This window comes from Rhyacophila brunnea, unplaced genomic scaffold (assembly GCF_057557595.1).
Source record: "Rhyacophila brunnea isolate RB1 unplaced genomic scaffold, BYU_Rbru_1.0 scaffold_23, whole genome shotgun sequence".
In the NCBI taxonomy this organism is placed as follows: domain Eukaryota; kingdom Metazoa; phylum Arthropoda; class Insecta; order Trichoptera; family Rhyacophilidae; genus Rhyacophila; species Rhyacophila brunnea.
This window is the reverse complement of record NW_028232893.1, coordinates 617756-637429: the sequence shown is the minus strand read 5'-3', so window position 1 is coordinate 637429 and position 19674 is coordinate 617756. Positions and strand designations below refer to the sequence as shown.

The 19674-nt window shown below is 31.3% G+C and overlaps 1 protein-coding gene across 1 annotated transcript in view; it reads left to right on the top strand.

Moving 5' to 3' along the window:
• The first annotated feature begins 1349 nt into the window (after positions 1-1349).
• Positions 1350-19674, top strand: part of vex (somatomedin B and thrombospondin type 1 domain containing protein vexed) — a 335439-nt gene continuing 317114 nt past the window's right edge. The window contains exon 1 of the mRNA XM_085950346.1: positions 1350-1508. The gene's annotated coding sequence lies outside the window, so the exon portion shown is untranslated. The remainder of the gene's footprint in view (positions 1509-19674) is intronic.

Sequence of the window (19674 nt, the reverse complement as noted above, 5' to 3'; positions counted from 1 at the left end):
TCGTGCAAGTCATGGAAGTACATTCTTAAATCTTCTGACTTATTCATTGAATAAAAGAATTAGTTTATTAAAATTATTAACAATAAGTTACAATAAAAAATATTGGAGTGATCTGTGACGTCGGTTAGTAATTAACGTAATAAATACTTACCGCCTACCGTAACTCAATTTGGAGAGCACTTATGAGCAGGTATTAATACGGCCAATAGTTAAAATTTGTCGTAATTAAGCATGGCAGTGGTAGCATAGTGGTAATTCATAGGGAATAAAACCCAAGATATGCAGGTTCGAGTCCTGCCGGGTGTCTTACTTTTTTCGAAAAAGATTTTTTCCGTTGGCTATATTTTTTTTTTCTCATGAGTAGGGAATCCAATCCCGACCCAAAATTCTGATCCCGAGATTTCGGGATTACAATTTGACAATCCCGGGATTGGCATTTTTTCACATTGTTAATATAAAATTTTTATACTTACAAATTGATAAAATCGGTCAAAAATAAATCTAATATAATTTATACTATTTAAGACGTTTATTGTGAATATTGTATACGTTCAATCTAGGAAATACATAAGTTTAATGGGGTAAATAATATTGTAACATAAATAATAATGTGAATTTAATATGAGATTACTATTTCTGATAGTAAAGACTTAATGAATGGGTTAGCGAGATTTCAAATAGTAAAGTATTATAGATAGATGGTGTACTTATGGCCTTTCCGCTTCATAAATCTAATAAGTCAGCCAAATATGAAACTGCCGTAAAACGTATGAGAACATGGTGGAATTACTTTGTTAAAAGTGCAAAGCATTTTTTTTTCAATCTTTCTCATTTTTATTAATTTAATTATGTGAAAAAATAAAATGAATCGGCAACTTACACATGGGTATAAATCAAACTTCAATCAAACTCATTTTATTTCAAATGTAGTTAGGTATTTGTTATTAAAATTATTTTTTCTGTTATATTTTCGTTTTTATTTTATATTCCATAAAAATTGATAAAAAAATCAATCCCGAAGGTTTCGGGATTATGTTTATTAATCCCGGGATTCATAAGTATCGAAAATAGCTCGGCATCCCGGGATTGGAATCCCTACTCATGAGTGTTTTCATAATTATGTATGTTCAAATGTATATTATTTCTTAAGCTGTTTCAAATTATGTGTAGGTAAGTATTGAATGAAGATTGTTCCATTTTGAAAGCTTGTTTATAGTGTATTATTATAAAAAAAATATTACTGAACTCTGTGTCTACAATCTACATAATATACCGTGGCGACTGTCTTTCCCCGGCGCCGTTGGAAATCCAAATCATTCATCTCCTGGCATTGGAGCGCGTCGGTCGTCTGCAAGCTTTTACGAAAGCTCCCGCGGTTCTGTTCTAGTAATATTACGTTTTGTCCTTCCGGCTATCGCGATATATGACGACGTCGCAGTGTGATATATTATTGTTTCGATCGGGAATTTACGTGGATTATTGATGTATTAAAAGTAATACATTAAAGTGTACGTATATAATATAATTTTATTAAATTTATTTAAAGACAGTGAATTTATAAAAAAAAAACAATAAAATTAAATAATACACACCATTTTAATTTGTAGTTGTTTGGGACTCTTGCTAAACAATATAATCATTAATATTATTTATCAGTAGCGAAGGGTGGAGGTAGGTTGTTAAGATCCGCTATAAATAGTGCACATTATACTTCGTTAGTCATAGATTTTTGTTTTTATTGAACTAAGACTACAATTATTTACAGATAGTATTGGTTAGTTGTTAAAAATCATTTTAACGCTACCTAAAACAAACCATAATAGTTTTGGTGTATTTAGGGAGATACGTCAAAATCAAGCACACTTTTCAGTAATATTTTTTTTTCGTCGGATTAAGAATACATATTAAGTATTACACATATTGTTGGTTCATTTTTTTTAATTAATTAACCCCTGCCTTATCAAACCATAAAAGATGAAAAAATATTATTCTATCTATAAAATATTTAATAGAATGTATGATTTAATTGCATAATTTTAGATATTTTATAGATAGGCGAGTATTTTTTGACTATTCTCTATGATGGGTTGGTTTTCGCACGGTTTAATTGAATATTAAAAACTAACCACCATCTGTAAATTGTACCTAGTCTTATTTCAATGAAAACAAATGCGTATATCTGACAAAGTCCAGTGTGGACCATTTATGGCGGTTCTTGACAGCCTACCTCCACTCTTCGCCTCTGTTAATTATACATACTTTAAAAACACCACAGAGAAATATATAACTAAAAGAAAAAATCTTTTTGAAAAAAATATAACGCCTAGTGGGAATCGAGCCTGCGTTCACTGAATTCAAGCCAATGTGCGCTACAGTTCGTGTACAATTGTGACACTGGCTAGTAATTAATTAACATAAATAATTAATATTTTGATTTACAATGCAAAGCCAACAGCAAAAAATGAACCCAATTTGTAAAGCAATATAAAAACCACCAGTTAATTTCGTCGTAATTAGATTGGACACGCATAGCTTAGCTGGTAAAGCATATTGGCGCGAATCCAAATGAAGAAGATTCGATTGATGCTTGGCGTCGTATTTTTTTATATTGGTTATATATTTCTCTGGTGTGTTTTCAAATTATGTACCTTCAAATAATATATAATAACCATACATTCTCAAATCTTGTGAATAATTCGTTGAATAATTTTTTTTTTATTTATTTTATGCACAAGTTTTTAATTTATTTATAAACGAAATAAAATAAACAGTACACCCCTGTCTACCTAATATTAAAATAAATTCTGACGACTCATAAAGCCAGTATTAAATAATGATAATAAAAACAAGATAATATTTATTATAATGTATATTCTAGTTTATGTGAGTTTTTCATTATTATATTTGAACCCAATTTTGTTTACGACATCTTCAGAGCACTAAACTGTCTATCTATCTATCTATCATAAATCGATATTAGATAACTAAAAAAATAGAGTAGGTATATCAATATTCATTGAATTTTATAGCTTAATACGATAGCAATCCAGACATTTTTGTATAGAATAATAATAATTAATGATTATTCTCAAAAAAAAATATTAAAATAAAAAAAATGGTAACGTATACTCAAAATCTTTAAATATTGATTTGTTTTTGCGTATAACTATGGTTAATAAGTTAATAAACAACAAAAAACTGATTGTGGTTATATAATATTTAAAACTATGACCAGCCACGAGGTACAAATAAAATAACGTAGTAGCGGTGAAACAATTACTAAAATAATTACAAAATAAAAAGAACTTTTTATATACAATGTTATTAAATTTTCTATTGAATCATATAAACTTGACTTAAAAAAAATTTACTTGATAGAAATAATACTGAAATGTCATATTGATTTCCATAGTAACGCACGTATATATTAATAATTTAGTTGCTAGGACCCCAGACAACCAATAATGGTGTCGAAATAACTTTTCATACAAAACAGAATTAACTGAAAATGAATTCAATTCTACTTAAAGATGGTTAAAAGTATTAAAAGAATGCATTTGCATTCAAATGTCTAGCTAGTCGGGAAGTTAGTTAAAAATTGTTTGCAAGATTTGTACCGGACAAAGAACCACCGATTAAACCGATTCATAAAATATTAAATTAGTAAAAAATCCGGTTAAACAGATCACAAATTCAAATTATATTTAGAATACACTCCGTTGATGAAATTTTCCACATTTTGCATTAAATAAATGTGGTAAAATGACTATAAATAAACATATTTATTAAATTAAATTATTTGTAATACAGTGTATTTATTCTTTCTTCTTTCTTTCGACCATGTCCGATCCTAATAGATCATATGGGCATCCATAGAGTGGAGGGTTGAATTAACAGATTTTATTTTTTACGAGAAATCGATGTCAGCCACTTGCTCAACCTATTAGGTCCATACTCTGACTCATACACAAATTGAAAAAACAATATGTGTACTTGCCAGACCCAGGATTCTAACCCGGGACCCTCGACACTATAGACCAATAGTGTATTTATAGATGTATTTAAATTATATTACATATTATCAGTTAACAATGTTCATTTGACCGGATGAAATCGGCTCTGATTTTGAATAATATAGACGAGGTCCTTTCTATATTGTCTTTTATTTTAGTCAACGTAATTAATTATCTTTCCAACAATATTATAATATTATATTGACAATTAAATCTACAATCAGTGAAATTATTAATAAAGTATTTGTAATTAGAATTAATATATTTAAACGGCATTTTTAAATCAAATTGAATAATGAAAATTAAAATTACCTATCAGTAATATTAAATATACTTTGTTCTTAAATATAAATACCTGTGATGTTTCAACTTTACATATATTATAATAAAAGAAAAACTATTTTTAATTTAGTTTAAATATGACAAAAAATTCTTTAATAGCAAATTTGATAAAACTAACCATCGGCTACCATTACTGCGCTTATTATAATTTGACCAATGATCACATATTAAATTATAATAAAAATAATATGGAATGGGCATATTCAATAAAATAATTAATATATGGACACATAATATGGGTTTAATCCCAATTGGTGCAAATAGTTTTCTGATGTGTTAAAAAAATTATGTACTTATACCTAAAATAAGCATTCCGTACATGAATAATTAAAAATAACTACAGATACTTTATTCTACTTGATTTAAGTTTCATTTTTTTGCAACCCGGGTTTCGCCTTTCGACATCTTCAGGCAATGTTCACATTCACCATTGTATTCACCATAATATAACGATAAACAAAATTTACCGAATCTAATAAATACAATACGTACAATTTTATAATGAAATTGTTAAGTGATATTATTTATACTTTTAATAATATGTACTTACGTAAATTTTTTCACATAACATTTATATTTAAAGTATTTGTAATTTATAATAGGTGCCTATCTACACTATGATGTACTGAATGTTGTGTATTTGTCATTATTGAATGTGAATATGGTACGAAAATACCAAAAGGTGAAACTAGAGTCGATGAAAAGATTTTAAATGAAAAAATCTAAATTTTTAAAATTCAAATTCCAACTTTTTGTCAATTATCAGTAGTTATATTTAAAAAATGCAATCTATAAAAAATCAAATATTATGCTCTTTATTTAATAACTATTTTAATTTAATGATGATCAGGGCATGTTCCGAATTAAGTATATTATATTGTGTTCTAATTAAATTAAAACAATGTCTTTCCTCAGAGATTTGAAAGTTAACACCATTAAACTAATTATTATAATTTTTATTCGTTAATAATAAGTATAAAAAATTAAAACCCAGTTTTCAAAAAATAATTAAACAAAATACAACCAATAGAAACTATTTTTTTAGTAAATTATATATAAATATACGTATTTAACGGTAACTACGTGGTTAATAATTGCAATATGATTATCGGTTGAAAATTTTCATTCAATAAAATTTTATTTACCCACTCTAATTATTAAACACAGAAATTTTGATTCGCATTAAAAATAAACGAAACAATGCATTGTAAATTAATTCAAAATTGAAGTTGAAATAATGGTTTTTCTGACAATCCCGCACATTTTAGGATTTCAAAATCAAACCTGCCAGCAGTCTGCAACATAAATAAATGGTAAGAATTCATTAATAATTATTATGTATACATTTTTTGTTTGTTACAATTCCATTTTATAATAATGTTAAATTTTACATATTGAATTTCTGGTAGGTACAACTTTATGTATCTAAGTCGGCGATAAATTTAAAGTGTTTCGAACTTTTTATGGTCACGGCAAAATAAATGGTCACTTTTTGGAATGTCAGGCGCTTCACAACACACATATAGTCCAGGATCCCATAGACTTTTCGTATAAATAATATGCGGAACGCATTCTGACAATTGGAGTAGGTTCTAAGGGTCACAAAAATATATAATATCGATGTTGCCAGGCGATATTAGTGGTCAATTTATTAAAGTCTTAATTTTTTTTTATAACCCACCAAAAATCGTTCTAGAGTTCTACAATAAAACCAAAACCGAATCAGGGATTAATTAAAAATGCAATAATTGTACCATGCCATCGGCATGGTCGTAGGACGGTTCGTCCCATTTGAAAAAATAAAAATAGCGGGTAGTGCAATGTGTTCAAAATTATTGATTCTTGGGATCCTCCTTGGCTTAAATTATTTTATTTAGTAGCATTTTTGTATAGAATCACCCAGATTTGTTTTTTATATGCTTAAATGACATTAGTTTTAGTATTATGGTTAATCCATAAACAGTGTAGGTTGCAAATGTAGATAGGTGAATAAATGAATTAACGAAAACCACTAACCACACTAAGTACACTAATATCGCCTGGCAACATCGACATTATATATCTGTGTGACCGTTAGAACCTATTCCAATTGTCAGAATGCATTCCGCATAAATTATGTATACGAAAAGTCTATGGGATCCTGTACTAATATTAGTATTTAATTTATCTCTGAAAAATTCCGATGAAGATAATATGTAGTTATTGATCCACTAGTGTTAAGTGCCATTGAAAAAGATCACTTTCAAACATATTATTATCAGTGATGTCAGTATATAAAGTGCCACCTTTAAGCATACTTAGAATAGAGTCCTCTCTTATTTTTAGTTACCAATTATCTGAAAGTTAGTTAGGTACTAACTTATCTGTCTTGTTATTTATTTTCGTCTATGTTAAACAGACAACATAAACAATGACCTCTCCAAACGAACCCGGCACGCACCATACTCGGTCTTAATCGATCGTATGACGAGGCCCTACTTTGGTTGTGAAGCTTCAGTAGTTTTTTTACACCTACCAATGTGTCAAGAGCAGATATCCAAAAAACTGAGTTCGTCACGTACTCAAAGGTGCTTTGACTGAGTTTACAGAGAGAATTAAAGTGGCCATGTAAGAGAACACGATAAGCTACGATATAAATATTGTATGGTACAAGAAATACAGCTAAAATCATACGGACATACAAAACAAAACAGTATTGAGCTTCGTGGCGACCAGGTCGGACAATCTGATGGGCCCAAAAGCTACTTAGACCGACGTGAGCATCTCTTCCTTCTCGGGGCACACTCTCAGACATTCCCAGACGAAGATGATGATTTCTAAAGGCGAAACTCGGGTCGCAAAAAACGACTAAAATGGAATAATACAAAACTTAAATTTATTAGAATTTAACAATAAAACGTCAAAACAGACTGCCATATTATTACAATGCATCAGCGAACAAACATGTTTAGAAAAAAACAAATAAAAATAACCACACTAAAAAGTTTGAGGAGTGGCCATTAAAGTTATTGTAAAAAAGTTCATAAGACGCTCCAAGTTATAGTTTTTTTTCTCCACGTATTCTTTTCGATAGTTAAAACTTATAATGAATCAAGTATGAGAAAAGACATCACTTGAATAGGAAATTTAATATGAAAAATTCAGGGAGCGCTTTTTAAAAGTTTTCTGATTTATCACAAAAAATTCGATTTTCTTTATGAATTTATTAAAATATTCTTTTCAATATTTGAGAAAAGTTTTAAAACTAGACCGCTTATGGTTTAAAGTTATATTACAAAATATAAATTATACATTTTTAGGTTTTAAAATATTCTTTTTCTTTTTATGCCATATCAATTATCGGACTTGGCGGATGATTTTTTCCACCTGTCTGTGCTCTGAATATGGGAGGGGGGGGGGGGGTGGTGAGCTCAAACAATTATTAGTCTGAGATTTTTATATCAAGACGTTCATCTTTAGCCAATAGTTTTCCTTTGAATTATTAATTATTGAAATTATTAATTGTTGACATTACTCGGGATACTGCATGTCGCCAAAGTGTGTCCACAACTTTTTGAGGTTGGTGCCATGCGTTCATATATCGCGTTCAGGCTGTGTAGGAGAACCGAAAAGACATTACATATTATATGATTATTGAACATACATAATTTTGAAAAACACTTCTGAGAAAATATATTGTAACCAATAGAAAGTAAGACACCCCGGAGGAATCGAAACTTCATCTCTCGGGTATCACATCCACGCACATAGACCACTATGCTAAAGGAGTCATACTTAATTACGACAATTATTAACTAATGGCTTTTAATATTCAGTGAAGGGCTTTCCAAATTGAGCTAATATTGGCGATCGGCTTTTGTATTTACAAAAAATCTTGGAGTGATCCGTGATGTCGGTTAGTAATTAAAGTATTACCTACTTTGATTTTAAATACAAAAGCCAATCGCTAATAGTAAATAGTAGCTCAATTTGGAAAACGCTTCAGTGTATATTAAAAGCCATTAGTTAAAATTTGTGTGGGAGCCAGTGGGAATCGTGCTCATGTGCTCTACCATTTATGTGCGTCCAATCATATTGCAATGAAATTAAAAAGTAGTATTTACAATTATTCTCTGTAAAGTTCTTTTTAAATTGCGTCAGCTTTTGTATTTTAAATCAAAGTATTAATTACCTTAATTAATAAACAGTAGTGGCGAAGACTCCATACTAGGCGATTGTTTGAAGCCTACCTTCTTAAGAAAAATATTTTTTAATTGCATATTGACTTATTTATATAATCACTTGATTATATATACTATAAAATAATTAATTTTGCCAACGAGAGATGCCGTATGTGTAGGAATGTATTACACAAATATTTACAAAATAATCTGCAAAGGTTTTAAAAAATATACCACAGCGCGCCATCTGTGTTGACGTAAATAAAGGTCGGATTATGTTTCAAATAATTCTCAATTTTTTCATATGGACTTAACGCCACGTAGCCCCGCCCAATCTATCGAATTGTATGAACTAAGGTAAGCTCCGATCACGGAACCTATAACTAAATAATTAATAATTAGATAATTTAAAAAATTAATTTCTATGGTGTTTAATCGAATATTAATAAATATAGACTGTTTTTAAAAATAAAAAGAACTTTTATCTAATGATTTTTGTTGTGTATAAATGTTTTGAAAAATACTTACTTATCGCTTAATTTTATGTCGTCAGTGAGTTTTTGAAGTTTCATTAAATTAGTGTGTCGTTTTCATTAGTGTGTACCTATTCATTAGTAGTAATATCGTATTATCTTCTTATTTCTCGTAAGTATACCTGACACGTGTGTTCTTTTAATCAGATCTCCACAGCCTGTCTCTTTCCAAAAGTCACCCTTCGCCACTGATAAACACACCAAATTTTAGTTATAACGTAGTTACTTTGTGAATAATAAAGAATGTTACATAATATCTTGTGAATTATTCGTTGAATAAAAAATTATAGTTTACTGAATTGTAATTGTTTGCATGATTCATTTTCATGAATCACAGAAGACGACGTCATTTTCATATACGTATTTTGTAAATAAGTTATAATCATTAGAATAGCCTTTTGGCACGTGAACGTGACTTCAATCAACTTTTAATGGATCTCCAAACAGCAAACTGGTTTTTCGTAATGCCGGGAGGAAAATTTATTAACAAGAAAACGTTTTATATCGATAAATTTTCATAAATTTTCCAAGAGCCTTTAGCTTTTAACGAAATTACCTAGAGCGTGGAGAATACATCAGAATTTTAAGCAGAAAATTCCAGCACTTAATCTATTCATTCTCGGGCCAAAGACCTAGTACTTATTTCGGAATCATTTTAGGTACGACAAAAATAATAATATAATATATTGAATTATAAAATATATTAATTAATAGGTAATTCAATATTTTTTTGAAGTTATACTTCTTTTGGCACGTTTGGGAAATCAGATAAGAGTGTATTTTTGGCGTGTGACATGTAACACGAAAAAAAGCGCACTCGATTGGATTCGAACCACCGATTGTTCGGTTATCAGCCGAACGCACTTCCTTTACGTCACAGTATGATACTGAAATCGTGACGATTATACAGTATAATATTATAGTTTAGAATTTTTCCGTTGCCTAGGCAGCGAATTTATTATTGTCGGCCATTTGCAATTCCTTACGTAAACAAACGATTAAACGTCAGAGTGACAGTAGGTACCTAATTTAAAAAATAAAAACAACGAGAAACCATTATATAATTTAGAAATATAAGTTAAAGTGTATTTATTTCTTTTATTTTGTTAATTGTCAATTCATGGTGGAACTGCATTGTATTGTTGTTGAATTTAATAAAACGCAACTTTATTTTGTAGTACTTATTCCACTTTTAATCAATAAATTAGGACCGGTTTCGTCCGCCTTAGAGGGACATTTTCAACCTTCAACTTCAAGTTGAAAATGTCCCTCTGAGGCGGACGAAACCGGTCCTAATTTATTGATTAAAAGTGGAATAAGTACTACAAACAAAATTGCGTTTTATCAAATTAAACAAGAAAGTGTATAGAAATAATCCAACGGCGTTCCAATAAGCGGTCCTTTTTCTTGAGTTTGTGATTTAACAAGATACTTAAGAGCTAGTCAAAGAATCTAGTTTATCACAAGTTTTGTTTTTCTTTTGTTACGCCAAAGAAGTATAACTATAGCGTACATAAGTATACATACCGATTTTATTTTAATATAAAGGTAAATAGAGGAACTGCAGGTTTCATTTGAAACTCTAATATAGTATTAATTGTTTTAATATCTTGACCCCTAAAAAACGTAAATAAGAAATTAACTATATTATATAATAATTATTATAATGATCAGGCTGAAGCAATCACTTTGTAAGGAAAAGTAATGGCATAGTTTGTAATAAATATGTGCGAATTAATCGCATATCGCGTTAGTCAAAATTGACACCAATATAATTCAAACGTTTATAAAACAGTTATCATATAAACTCAAATAAAAAAGGAGGAAATTCACAAAGCGAAACAATATTTTACGAAAAACTATAGTTATTAACATGTATATATTTTACCGCTCACCGTGATATTAGAATTGTGTGCACCAAATTCGAGTGTAACGCAAAATGTTACCGTGATACTTATTTTATTACAATTTTTCACAACATCGCGACGAGCACGGTGGCCGTTACGTATACTAATATCAAAATATTCTTTTAATTAAAGTCACCTTAAAGAAAGGCAAAATGTATGTTTTTTTGATACACATGCTCCTTTTTGAATGTTACAATAATATATTCACTATTGATAAGTGAGAACTATTTTTTTCCATTGTGAAAATCTACCATTTTTTGAAAGTTGTCGATATTTTGTGAAAACCATTTCCGATGTGAATTTCATATTTTTCAATGTTGTCGGCAATTAGTGAAAACAATCTATTTTTAACATACATAATTTTGAAAACACACCCAAAGGAATCGAACCTGCATCGGGTCTCTCGGGTATCGGGTATCGCGCCCATGACATATAGACCACTATGCTAAAGGCGTCATACTTAATTGCGACAAATTTTAACTAATGGCCTTTTTTAATACTCTCTGAAGCGTTTTCCAAATTGAGCTACTATTGGCGATCGGCTTTTGTATTTTAAATAAAAGTAGTTATTACTTTAATTACTAACAGACGTCACGGATCACTCCAAGATTTTTTCTTGTAACTTACTTGAACTTGCTAATAATATTTAATTAACCATTTTTTTATTCAACGAATAATTCACCCACGATGGCCGCCTGGCTTAAGCGCCGGTCTATAGTGTCGAGGGTCCCAGCTTCGAATCCTGGGTCTGGCAAGTACACATATTGTTTTTCAATTTGTGTATGAGTCAGAGTATGGACATAATATGTTGAGCAAGTGGCTGACATCCATTTATCGTAAAAATAAAATCTGTTAATACAAACCTCCACTCCGTGGAGGCCCATATTATGATCCTATTAGGATCGGACATGGTCAAAAGAAAGAAGAAAGAATAATTCACAAGATTGAAAAATGTAGTTTAGAATCTATTTTAATGTGTGAATATATTATATTCCACGTAATAATTTAATTAAAAATATAATATATAACATATTGACAGTTTTCCACCCTTTCCCTTGAATAATGAGATGCAGATATTGATATCTCTCGAGATGATATATGACATAGCCAAAGTACCCGTGTCAACTATGTCATGTCAATAATATGTCTGAAAAATATATATTATAAATATAGATAGGGCATACGTTTATATTATGCTACGTCTTAGAATGATTTTGCGACATCTAAAATAGTTTGAATATTGTATGTCCATTTACCGTTGTTTGGTCTCATTTTGACATGTTAGTCTATTTTGAAATCTCGATATAAATAATGTTTCGGGGTAGACCGTTGTCAATAAAACTCAAGTGAGTGTCACCCGCAGACCCTAAAAGTTGTGCGATCCCTGTTTTAGAGAACACAGCTATTCACTTAGCGCTTGATTGATATTTCGGAATATACTTTAACACATCACAGTCACAAATAGGGATTCCAATCCCGGGATCCTATATATACCTATGAATCCCAGGATTGATAAACATAATCCCGAAACTTTCGGAATTGATTTTTTTATCATTTTTTATGGAAAATAAAATAAAAACAAAAATATAACAGAAAAAATACTTTTAATAACAAATAACTACATTAGAAATAAACTGAGTTTTAATGAAATTTGATTTATACCCATGTGTAAGTTTCCGATTCATTTTATTTTTTCAAATAAATTAATAAAAATGAGAAAGATTGGAAAAAACAATGCTTCGCACTATTAACAAAGTAATTCCACCATGATCTCATACGTTTTACGGCAGTTTCATATTTGGCTGACTAATTAGATTTATGAAGCGGAAAGGCCATAAGTACATCATGATTTGCTTTACTATTTTAAATCTTGCTAGCCCATTCATTAAGTCTTCACTATCAGAAACAGCAATCTCATATTAAATTCACATTATTATTTATATTACAATATTATTTACTCCATTAAACTTATGTATTTCCAAGATTGAACGTATACAATATTAACAATAAATGTATTAAATAGTATAAATTATACTAGATTTATTTTTGACCGATTTTATCAATGTTATTTGTAAATATAAAATTTTTATATTAACAATGGAAAAAATGCCGATCCCGGGACCAGTCCCGGGATCCCGGGATTGTCAAATTGTAATCCCGAAATCCCGGGATCAGAATTTAGGCTCAGGATTGGATTCCCTAGTCACAAAGCATTAACAACAACCCTTGTTTTTATTAAGGGTGAATCTTATTTCCGATAGGTGTTGGAATCAGCACTCCTCGTAGTTCAATGCACAAGGTAAAGACTTCATCACGATACATGGGTTTTAGGTTAGATTCCTAGTGAGGTCAGTACACATTTATGTAATTATCTCGAAAAATTAGTTGTCTGTGTAATCAGGAATTGTTGTCTTTTTTCGTTGTTTAAAAAAATCAAAGACATTGAAAATATATTCTGTTTAAGCGTGAAATATATTATGGTGCATGTCGTATACTATCACGTGACGTCACAGTAAGCTTCCGCTAAGGGAAAAGTTATGTAATGTCTTTTTTCTTGGCGTTTAAAATATTATCAGACTGACGCTTCTATCCTGTAGCACATTTTGAACCTTTACGATCATTTTTAGTTAGCAAAATCTGCCGAAATCACCAGAACAACAATGAGGTCATCTCACGTTATACTGCACTGCATCGACACCTGCATGACATTTTGAACGTTATTTTATCATTTTCTACATGCCTACACATTTTCGAATCATGTCAAAATCACGTGTTTCTTGTTTGTTGCGGTTGGCGCTATGTATTTTCTGTAATAATGTTGTCTATTATCTATGGTCTGCGGGTTGTGTTATGTTCAAAATATTATTGAATTTACAGATACTCGTCACTGGGTTACTCCAACATTGAATTTACAGAGATCGTGTTCGTTCAAAATATTCTGCAAAATGACGGAACTATAAACTAAATTTTTCGCTGTGACAGCGTGATAGTACGCGACATGCATCTCAATATAATCACAACTTTATAGACGGAGCCTAAATATATAGAAAGTGAATTGTGAAGTAACCCTCATCGAAGATATTTCTTCTTATACATCTCAAAACTTTACTATTATAACCAAATAATTACATACACCTATATAGTTGCAGGACTTGCCAGATCGAAAAATATCATTTTTAATTCAATCAGTAATTTTTAATTTATTGAAATATAATCTCCGATAGTTTACGGTTACATTTTGAAGTAAGAACATAATATGAGGCATAATTCAATATATATTTTTTGTTTGCCTATTATTTTTAATACCTGGTGATTTTGAAAATTAATACTAACATTGCGATACAAGCGCCTCTAGTGTTGTCAAGTAGTACTGCAATTTATTTTTTTAATACCTACATCATACTGCAATGGCAATATATTACTTGATTTCAAATGCATCCGATAAGAATTTATAATTGGACTGTGTTACCAATTATTTTAGATAACCATATTGTATAATATGGAATTGCCCCGGGTGATATCAATGTTATTTTGAATCAAGAAAAATAACGGAAACGTGTTACCGTATTAATTAGTTAGTAACATTAATACTATTGACTGAAAGTACTTGATGGAATTTGAATTTAAATTCTAATAGATTCAAGCTCTGTACTATTCCATTTAAGTCGTTTTTGCGACCCGGGTTTCGTCTTTCGGCATCTTTAGGCGCCGTGTACACTCACCAAAGGCAAACACACACTAACAACGAACAATCTTTACTCTAGCTTATATAATAAATCAATACAATAAAGTAGGTAAAAACTCCATTACCTACCTATCAAGTCAAAGGTCACAAAATACAATAAACAAATTATGAATAGTTAAAGTGTCAGTAAATAACCTAATTAGTAAAAACCCTATCTTATTAATAACAATACACTCGATAGCATATTAAGTCGTCAAAACCTAATAATAGATCATTATTATTTATAAACATACAAATACTACACTCAAGAGGTGTAAATCGTCAATTCTAAGAAAAATAATTAATGGAGTTAACTAGTGAGATATTATTCTTTAATAATACTCTTACATGGTACCTACTTTTTTATAACATTATTTAAAAAAAAATACATATAAACTCGCCTAATATAATATATATATAAACTCACCTAATATACACTTATACATACCTAAATACTCATCCATACATTCTCAAACTTACATATATAAATTTTGTAAGACCTAAATCCTCATCCATACATTCTTATACATACATATTATATACATTTTGTATCAATAACATTGACCACCGCGAAATGTTGTATCGGAAATATATGGCCGTACATTAAGGACCGTCCAACCTATTTGGGTCGTACAGCACTGACATAAAATTCATGCCTAAATAAAACACGGTTCTTGTCGGTTTACACTTAACAGGAAGCCAGCAGGTAACAGATTTTAAAAATAGCCGATATACTGAATTATTTGTTAGGTTTTCATTCTTGAATTCATGAATTTTGCCAAAGTCAGCTATGAAAATTGAATTAATGTTCATATTGAATCTAATAAAATCGGAGACCGTATAGTACACGGCAGTGGCGAAGAGTGACTTTTGGAAAGAGGTTGGCTGTATAGATCTGATGAAAAGAGCACACTTGTCAGGTATACTTACGAGAAATAAGAAGATAATACGATATTTACCACTAATGAATAAGTATACACTAAAAAATGACAACGAAACACTAATTCAATGAAACTTTAAAAACTCACTGACGACATAAAAATGAGCGATGTGTTTAAATTACGTATTTTTCAAAACATTTATACCCATCAAAAATCATTAGATCATATTATATTTCTTTTTATTTTTAAAAACAATCTATACTTAATTACTCATTTATTAATATTCAATTAAACGCCGTAGAAATTATTTTTTTAAATTATCTAATTAATTAATTAATCAATGATTTTGGACAAAGTGCGCAGCCATGACAACAATATTATGCGTGAATGTTTTAAGCTCTGCGATAGGAGCTTACCTTATTTCATACAATTCGACAGACTTGCTGAGGTTACGAGACATACAGTCCAAACGAAAAAAAATCAAAATTATTTCACACATAATCTGAGCTTTATTTATGCCAAGACAGATGGCGCGCTGTGGTATATTTTTTTAATATCTTTGCAGATTGTTTTATAACTATGTAATACTGTAATACATTCCTACATATACGACATCTCTCGTTGGCAGAATAATTTATTTTCATAGAATATAAATAATTAAGTGATTAAGTATATAAACATGTCAATATGCAAATAAAAAATATTTTTCTTAAGAAGGTAGGCTTTAAATAATGATCTCTTTTCGATAGAAAGCTCACAGCGAACTGTACCACGGTGAAATGTTTTACGTACAATTTACAATATGTAAACGTGGTTTGGTGGGGTCATTAACGATTGGCGTGAGTCGTCGAGCCTGCTCGTAAAGCTTTGTATTGATATATACATTAGTGATTAGGTAGATGATGATTTTAAATTCGAAGACAAAAACAGGCGAATGTATCCGGCATTTTGAATAATATTATTTTAATTCGGGCACCATCCCCGAGTACTCGAGTCTTCTTTGTATAATGAATAATGCGGAATAATGCGGTCTCGCTTTACAGGTAGACGAGTAATGTCTCCCGCCCACCGCCGACTCATTACTTCAACGTGAAAAGATTTATTTAATTCGAGTCCATCACGTGAAAAGCGTAACCATTTCGGCGAAAGGGTGATTTGGAACTTTTCTTCTTTATATAAATAACAATATTTAACTATAGTCGTTCTCTTCGCAAATCGCTGGCATTACAAAATCGATTTAATTCAATTTTGTGTAGTTAATAAATAATGCTCTTCACTTTGGCTATATTTGAATGTATTCATACGACTTTTTTCTACCTTATTTTCACCGGACACCGGGCCACCAGGCGAGAATTTATTTAGAGGTTAGGTCCATTAAATTTAAAAACAATTGGTTCCGCTTTTCATTTACAGCCATATCATATTAAATTACGCCTTTCAATAAACTCAGTCAAAGCTCACTTGAGAGCGTGGCGATCTCAGTCTTGGGCATCTGGTCCTGAGACCATGGCCCCCACATCCTAAAGCGGGCCCCCAGGCTGGGATGTTTAGCGGGTCCCCTACCTATCGCTAAGGCAGTGTTACCAAATGGTGTACGCGGTAAAATTAAGGTGTATTTTTAGCGATTTTTTGTATGTACGTACATTTGAATTATGGAGCTGTCGAGTGTTGGCACACAGTTAAAAATCACATCGTAAAATAAAATATTTCAAATTATTAATATCATTGAACATTAACCTAAGTAAGAACATTGAGGCTGCAGGCTACTGTTTTACTATTAGAGCCAATTTGTGATTTGTGTTTATCTCACTTATCTGGTTGACTCGCCATGCCGGGCCCTTCCTGAGCCCGGCCCCCCAGGCTAGAGCCCTGTCAGCACCCCCTTGTGGGGGCCATTCCTGAAACATTCCCAGGCGTAAACCACTGCTGGTGTTTCACATCCAAAAGGCTTTTTATTCTTCTTCGGCCATATCCGTCCTTTAGTTGAGCGGATATGGATACCACGCGGCGCATCCAAGAATCCCTGTCGTTCGCCAGTTTACTTGCTTCATTCCAGATCAAACCAGCATCCCGTAGCTCTACCTTATACACTCTATAGACAGTATTTAGCGGCCTTCCAGGACGCCGGAATCCGATCGGCTTGAAGAACAGGCAAGCCAAGTTGAGGTTCTCTTCTGGCATCCGCAGCACTTGGCCGAGCCAGGTCCAACGTCACCTCTTCACTCTCAGTATGATGAGAGGCTGCTCGGTGCGTTCTCTTAACTCCTCGTTGCTCCTAATCGTGCTTTTTATAGTAGACTGTAATTTTGTGACTGAATGATTGTGATGGTGGATATGGATGCTGTGGGGGTCATGTTAGGATGCCAGGCACTATAATATATAAAAGTTTGTGAACCCCTGATATAGAGCAATCAATCAGTATGTTTCTAAAATTTCTAAATAACATTATTGACAGATACCCAATTATTTTGGTACATTATCATATCGTGTGTATGCGTTAATATTATATTTAAGACACGACCCTGCTTTAAAAAGATAACAATCCAAATATTTACTTTTTATCCAACTTTTTCTACAGATAGACTTCTATAAAAATTAAGTAGGGTGTAACTAAGTACTTATATCTCCATACAAAAAAATATACACCGAACTTTTTTTGGAGGTGAAACTTTTTTTTTAAAATTTCCGCGCCTGTAATAAAAATAAAAATGTAAAAGTTTTTTTTTCTCGTAGAAAATTTTGTGAGTTTCTTTAGAGTACACTCGTTTGGGAGAGGAATGGCGAGGGGAAAAAAACAGCCCAACCCTTGCTTATATTCATTCCGATATGAAATTTGCCGTGAAATGCCTCGACCCACGGGAGATACCCCGTCAAATGGTAGACTTGAAAGGGTATGTCAGATTGGGGACCGAACGCCAAAAGCGGTCTTTATTTCTACGATATTGTGTCATTATATCTGTCAAATGTCACGAATTATCTTGACCGTTACAGCTAAGTAACGATTGATAATTGCTGTCATTTAAAAAAATCTGTAGGTGTACATAAGTACACGCATTAAAAGTTATACTTATTTGCCGTAACAAAACAAAAACAAAACTTGTGATAACCTAGATTCTTTGACTACTTCTTAATTATCTTGTTAAATTACACACTCAAGAAAAAGGGCCGCTTATTGGAGCACCGTTGGCTTATTTCTATACACTTTAACTTATACCTATTACTAAATTATATAATTATTTCTCGTTTTTTTTTAACTTTTTAAAGTAACAACTTACTGTCACTCTGACGTTTAATCGTTTGTTTACGTAAGGAATTGCAAATGGCAATAATAAATTCGTTGCCTAGGCAACCGAACAATTCTACTATCAAACTTGCGTTTATATACAGCTGACTGATTCGCAGTTAACTTCATACTGTCGCGGACTTTCGTAACGGTGTGCGCGCGCGGCTTTCAATTTCACTCTTTACCAAACGCCCCAAAAGAATTATATTATTGAAGATAAAACTATTTTTTTATTCAACGAATAATTTACAAGATTTAAGAACGTAATATTCTTTCATTGAACACAATATAATTTGAAAATACCTCAGAGTGCTACGATGCCCATCAGGATTCGAACCCACGCCTCTCGGATTCGCGCCCATGCGCTCTACCAACTTAACAAAATTTAGAAAGCGCTTCAGAAAGTATTATAAAAACTACTGGTTAATTTCGTTGCAATTAGATTGGATACACATAGCTTAGTTGGTAGAGAACGTTGGGTATTTTCAAAATTATGTTCATTTAAAAAAATTGTAAGGATGCGAATCTAACCTCTGAGAAATTTGTAGAAAGAGTAAGATTAGCAGAGCTTTTTCCTTCCAGCGCATCTATTCTATATACAAGACCGCTATCGGCAGCTATCGAGGGTAGTTTTGTATCAAAGTATTAGCAATTATGTTTTAACAGCACCTCTCTAGGGTGTGCTAAATTTAAGAGCGAGAAAGACAGTTTTAACTGTTTAGACGGCTAACTTATTGTAACAATTATAATACTTAGGTACAAACATGTGAAAAACTACCATCGATAACTGCCGATAGCAGCCTTGTGTATAGAATAGATGCGCAAATCCAG